Genomic DNA, 6,946 nt, shown 5'->3' on the forward strand with positions numbered 1-6,946 from the left:
ACCTAAAAGAAAGGGTTAATTTTTCAGAGTTCATGGATTAAAAAAATACCTCTTAATTTTTAATTTTTTTTCAACTCCCAGTATCATTTATTTTTCCTAGAATCTAGATACAATTAACTAGCAAGACAGTGCTCAATATTACTTAAGCCTCACTTTAAGTTCTTTAAACTAGCTCATCACTTGTAAACGTGTATTCACATTTCAGTAAAGATTGAAACTAAAATTTGACATTAACAAATTTACTCAATAGTGATGTTAACTACAAATTTTATATGAAACACATGGACTTTTATGTACCAAAATTTGGCCTTTATAAACCGGCTTACATAGTTACTTTGCCTATTTGTCCCAACCTACTTAGTATTGCACCGGAGCACCCCCGCACCCCCATTGCTTTTACTACATAAACAGATTCCTCCTACATAAACAGGACAAAGTGAAAATATTCCCACCCACACACACACAAAAATCCCTAACAGAATTATTCATTTCTAAATTATCAGCAGATATAAAGATATAATACCAGAAATAGGTTATGGGCTACTCTTAAAAGTCTTTTAACCTAAACATAAAGTTACAGTGTTGACCAAAAGAACACACAGGTTTCTCATTAAACTTTGTTTTAATGGGTCTCAAAATTCTGTGACAGATTTTGGTCAAGTTGTTTCCATTAAAAAGTACTGATTTTAAAAACTAATAACTTAAAAACTGCCACACACCAAAAAACCAAATGGTCCACAAAACATTCTCCTTTCCTTCTGAAGGTTTTACGATGCATTGTAATCATTAACCAGTCCTTTATTATTAAACTTAAGTGGCCAATTGAGACAAACAGTTCTGAGACTGTTCTTCCACCACCGATTAAGACTGGGGTGGGAGGTGTTGGGGAAAATATTCATTTAGCCTTCTGAGCTTTCTGGGCAGACTTGGTGACTTTGCCAGCTCCAGCTGCCTTCTTGTCCACTGCTTTGATGACACCAACAGCAACTGTCTGTCTCATGTCACGAACGGCAAAGTGGCCCAGAGGGGGATAGTCAGAGAAGCTTTCAACACACATAGGCTTGCCAGGAACCATATCAACAATGGCAGCATCACCAGATTTCAAAAACTTCGGGCCCTCTTCCAGCTTTTTACCAGAATGACGATCAATCTTCTCCTTCAGCTCAGCAAATTTGCAAGCAATATGAGCTGTGTGACAATCCAGAACAGGTGCATAACCAGCACTGATTTGGCCAGGATGGTTGAGGATAATCACCCGAGCTGTGAAGCCAGCTGCTTCCATTGGTGGGTCATTTTTGCTGTCACCACCACATTGCCATGACAAACATCTTTGACAGACACAGTCTTGACATTGAAGCCCACATTGTCTCCAGGAAGAACTTCACTCAAAGCTTCATGGTGCACTTCAACAGACTTGACTTCAGTTGTAACATCGACCGGAGCAAAGGGACCACCATGGCAGGTTTGAGAACACCAGTCTCCACTCAGCCCACAGGGACAGTACCAATACCACCGATTTTGTAGACGTCCTGGAGGGGCAGACGCAGGGGCTTGTTAGTTGGACAAGTTGGTGGCTGGATGCAATCCAGAGCTTCAAGCACTGTGGTTCCACTGGCACTGCCATCTTTGCGGGTGACTTTCCATCCCTTGAACCAAGGCATGTTAGCACTTAGCTCCAGCATGTTGTCGCCATTCCAACCAGAAATTGGCACAAATGCTACTGTGTCAGGGTTGTAGCCAATTTTCTTAATGTAGGTGCTCACTTCTTTAACAATTTCCTCATATCTCTTCTGGCTGTAGGGAGGTTCAGTGGAATCCATTTTGTCAACACCAACAATCAGCTGTTTCACACCCAGTGTGTAAGCCAGAAGGGTGTGCTCACGGGTCTGCCCATTCCTGGAGATCCCTGCTTCAAACTCACCAACGCCAGCGGCAACAATCCGGACAGCAAGATCAGCGTGAGATGTGCCTGTAATCATGTTTTTGATAAAGTCTCTGTGTCCTAGGGCATCAATGATGGTCACGTAATACTTGTGGGTTTTGAATTTCCATAGGGAGATATCAATGGTGATACCACGCTCACATTCAGCTTTCAGTTTATCCAAGACCCAGGCATACTTGAAGGAGCCCTTCCCCATCTCAGCGGCCTCCTTCTCAAATTTTTCGATGGTTCTCTTGTCAATCCCACCACATTTGTAGATCAGGTGACCAGTAGTGGTGACTTGCCCAAATCTACGTGTCCAATGACGACAATGTTGATGTGAGTCTTTTCCTTCCCCATTTTGGCTTTGATTTAGTGGTGGTTTTCTTGACACCTGTGTTCTGGTAGCAAACCCATTGCGGAAAAAAAGCTAAAAAAAATACCTCTTTAAAAAGAAAGCTTTAGAGGAAATTCAACCAGTATTGCAGAAATTCTTAAAATCAAGATTAATTCAGCCATGCTTTTCTCTCTATAACGACCCCATTTTGCCAGTCAGGAAACCTCACTCTAATGAGTATCAATTTGTACAGGATCTTAGGACCATACATGACATTGTCCAGGACCTTTACACATTGTTGATCACAGTGCCCAGGGATAGCAAGTGGTTTTCAGTCCTAGACTTTAAGGATGCTTTTCTCTGCTTCCCAAGAGATGAATAGACTCAACTGTTATTTGCCTTTGAGTGGCATAACCCAGAAACAAAAGCCACACCCCAGTACTGTGGACTCTGTTGCCCCAAGGATTTAAGAATTCCCTGACCACATTTGGGGAAATATTAGCAAAAGATTTCATGGGTATTCCATTGAAATCAGGAATTCTTCTATAATATATAGATGACTTATTAATAGTTAGCACTACTTATGAAGACAGGTTGCTCAACACCATCACTGTTCTGAATCATTTGGCAAAATGAGGGCATAAAGTGTCTCAGAAGGCCCAGATTTGCAAACAGGAGGTGGCATAACTGGGATTCCAACTGAAATAGGGCACTAGGAGCTTGATGGCGGATAGAAAACGAGCCATTGCTGCAATAAAAATCCCAGAGAACTAGAGACCGCTTTGTAGATCCTTAGGGATTACAGTTTTGCTGAATTTAGATTGTAAACTTTGGCCTTTTAGTGAAACCATTGTCTAATTCCTTGAAAGGACTAGAATCAGAACCCTTGAATGGACAAGAGACTGTCAAGCAGCGTTTGATACCTTGAATGAAAAACTAGTCTCAGCCCTCACAGTAGGATTGCTCAATTCACAGAAACCTTTAAAATTATACATTCATGAAAGGCAAGGAATTGGACTTGGGGTACTAACCCAGACCCTGGAAAAGTACCCGTCAACCCATAACCTGTCTCTCAAAGAAGCTAGATGACAAAAGGATGGCCACCATGCCTCTGGGGCAATAGCAGCTACCCTGTGCCATCTTACAGGAAGCAGAGAAATTCACCCTGGGGCAACCTACTACTGTATATGTATCACACCAGGTCCTAACTCTGTTAGAACAGACAAGAGGGAATCGGCTGACAGCCGGGCACATGGAAAAATATCAGGCCATTTTGTTAGACAACCCAAATGTCACCTTACAAACCACCACTACCTTAAACCCAGCTACCTTAACTCCCGGACTCATAGAGTAGCTCAGACCTCCAACATGATTGCTTAGAAACCATTGACCAAGCTTCTTCCAGCAGACCGGATCTATTGGACTAGTCACTGACGGAACCTCACTGGGAATTATATGCGTATACAGATGGGAGCAGTTTCATGAAGAATGGTCATGAATGAGCCAGGTACACTGTAGTTACCATAGACAAGGTGATAGAAGCCCCGTCCCTTGCTGTACAACCTCAGCAGAAAAGGCTGACCTGATAGCCCCCACCAGAGCCTTAGAACTGTCCCAGGGAAAGAAGGTTAACATCTACACTGACTCTAAATATTCCTTCATGGTAGTTCATGCCCATGGGGCAATATGGAATGACAGAGGGCTCTTAACCTCGAGGAAGGACATCAAACATGCAACAGGGATTTAACAATTACCAGAGGCAGTGAATCAACCAAACCATATTGCCATAATGTACTGCCCAGGACACCAGAAGGACAGTTCCCAAACAAGCCAGGGAAACCAAACTGCTGATAAAGCAGCAGGACAAGCTGCACAAGGGCCGCCACTCCGTGGGGCTCTAAGCCCCCACCTGGACTTCTCAGAGTTTAAACCCCATTAACAGAACAAGATAAGGAACAGGCCCATGAATGGGGAGTCTCTAACACTGACCCTAATTCTATATGAAAAATCAACACGTGGTATGATCTTACTCCCAAAAACTCTAATATATCCCATCCCCAAGCACCTAATGAAGGGACCTGTTAGGGAAGGAATACTTTAATGGACCTCATCAGACCACATTTGAAGGATCTTCACTTACAAAGGACCATTCAAGGGATTATTTAGGCCTTTCAGATATGCACCAAAAACAATCCTAAGACAGAGTGCCCCAAATGGAAAGGGAGTACAAAATAAAGGGATATGCCCATTTGAGGACTGGCAACTTGACTTTGCACAGATGTCTAAAACCACAGGGAACTTTAAATTTTCATTAGTTTTTGTGGACACCTTTTCTGGATGGGTAGAGGCATACCCCACTAGAACTGAGATGGCAACTGGGGTAGCAAGACTTCTACTCAAAGAAATAATCCCTAGGTTTAGACTCCCTTACAGCATTCAAAGCAATAAAAACCATCATTCACTTCAGAAATCTCCCAGAAGACAGGACAGGCACTACAGAGTCAATGGCAACTACATGCATTTTGGAGACCCCGGTCTACAGGGAAGATTCAGAAAATTACCACAGAATAAAGACCCTGGTGAAAACATGCCAGGAAACACATTTGAAATGAAACCAGGCACTCCCTGTTGCCTTGCTTTGGACTAGGGTAGTGTCTGAAGTGGTCTTAAAGTAAGCCCTTTTGAGACAGTTTATGGGAGACTCTTCCAAGTTTCTGTTTTAGGAACACTCCCTTTAGATTTAGAACGTGAATCAAAAAATCAAACAGTATGTAAACATTTAGGGCAAACACTGACAAGTTTGTACAGGTTTTCTCATTGCAGGTCCATCTAAGCATCTGGTAAGTCCTTACACCTGTTCCAGCTGGGTCTTACTAAAGACCTGGAAGACTCAAGGTCCTGAACAGCAGCTAGCCAGCAATGGTCCAGTCCCTTTGATGTCCTCCTGACAACGCACTCTTCCCTAAAGCTCACAGGAGTCAAGCCTCGGATCCACCACACACGGAGAAAGCGGGCGCTGCCTGAAGAGGACTCGGATCTCACTGCTTCTGTCGATACTGCAAGGGAAAGCTGGACCTGCACTCCCGAAGGAGATTTAAAATTCCTCTTTTGAGGAGGGACAGCACCTTTCAAAGCTAAGTAACAATGTTACATTTTATTTTATTATTTTTTGACAATTGCTGTACTTTATGTGCTGCTTGGACTGATAATGACTTTGTCTGCATTTCCCAGCTAGCAGCTTCCTCAGCAAATTGATCCCACTGTTGGGTGTGCCACCCAAAACCCCATTCAGGGTTAGATCGTGGGGATCCTTTAGTCTCTCCAGTTTCTGATTTCATTACAATTCCCTCTGCACTACTAAGCATACCCCTCACTAAATACTTGATTGCTTGTCTACACAATAGGTCTCATTTTGGAAGCCTGTCTGCAACACTGCCTCTTGAAACATGAAGCACGCTACCAGCTTTGCTTGGTCAGCAGTGCCATCTTCTAGACACCGCCTATGCTGCCTTCCAGAGGGAGCAGTCCTCTCTCATATAAAGACTTTCCTCTATTCTTGGCACTCTTTTTTGCTTTAGTGGATAGCAAGAATCTCTGGACCCCAGGATAGGTGAGGCTATGACTCTTGACAGCATGGAGAAGCTCAAGATCAGACCTCCATTCATTTACCCTTGTAAGATTACAAGGGTCCAGAGTTTTGAAGTAGGGAATTGTTACTGTAGGCAGCCATCAGTTGGAGCACGGGCCTGGCTGGCTGCTTCAGAAAGGCGAGCCACACGGGGGCCGCAGAGGGGACTCCATCCAGCCCCCCTGGATGTGCAGGTGCCATGCCCAAAATCGGGAGGTGGGCTGAGGGCCGTAGCATCTCTAGACTTCCTGCTGCAGGTCCCGCTGCTCCCCTGGCCTCAACTACCTTAAACAGTTAGGGAACACCAGGGAGTCTCCCCCATTGGCCAAGAGGGCACAGGGGGAGGCTCATACACCAAGCGTGCCAAAAGCTAGAAAGATGAATGGACAGGGCCCAGGCATGTCAAAAGCTTGTGATATAATTGGATAGAAAAAAAGTCTTTCTCTCCCCATCCCTATAAGAACCATGGGCTTGAGCAGGATGGTCTTTCAGACGGGAGTCCACCATTCTTCCCAGGTTGCAGCACTTGAATTAACATTTCCTGTTGCACCAGCAGAACCTGTCTCAAAAGTTTGGCTTTTCAAGAGTAGCACTACAGTGCATGTGATGGAATAAAACGGATTACAGCTGATGGAATTTAGGCCTACTGACTAATCCATAAATTGTAATGTGAAAGATACACTTTCTTAGGGATTTTAAATCACAGAAACAGTAACAATGCATAAACTGAATGTATATCTTTGAAATCAGAACAAAAACTGTTCCTCTCAGTACACTTTGTCCTATTTGGAAATAATAATCACTGGCGCTGTCAGTGATAGCCTTTCTAGACATAATCTTTAATTAACACTGTATCCTTGGTCGTTTGTACCCAAGCTATGAAGATGAGAAGCTTGTTAAAAAGTCAGCCCTGTAGGGTTAAGTGCCCCGAAAGACACATTCAGTTGCAATTATATCTTATTTAAACTTGTTTCACTGAGTTGAGGAATACATTGTAAATGCTTTTTTTCAAAATTGCAGGAACATTGATGTAAAGTATGTTAGAAAGAAAATAGAGATG

The 6,946-nt window shown here is 43.3% G+C and overlaps 1 pseudogene; it reads right to left on the reverse strand.

Moving 5' to 3' along the window:
• Window positions 1-625: 625 nt before the first annotated feature.
• On the reverse strand, window positions 626-2,281 carry LOC129076815 (elongation factor 1-alpha 1-like; annotated as a pseudogene).
• Between the last annotated feature and the right edge of the window lie 4,665 nt (window positions 2,282-6,946).

Source organism: Pteronotus mesoamericanus, unplaced genomic scaffold (genome assembly GCF_021234165.1).
Source record: "Pteronotus mesoamericanus isolate MK-2021 breed Mesoamerican mustached bat unplaced genomic scaffold, CSHL_Meso_final contig_644, whole genome shotgun sequence".
Classification (NCBI taxonomy): Eukaryota; Metazoa; Chordata; class Mammalia; order Chiroptera; family Mormoopidae; genus Pteronotus; species Pteronotus mesoamericanus.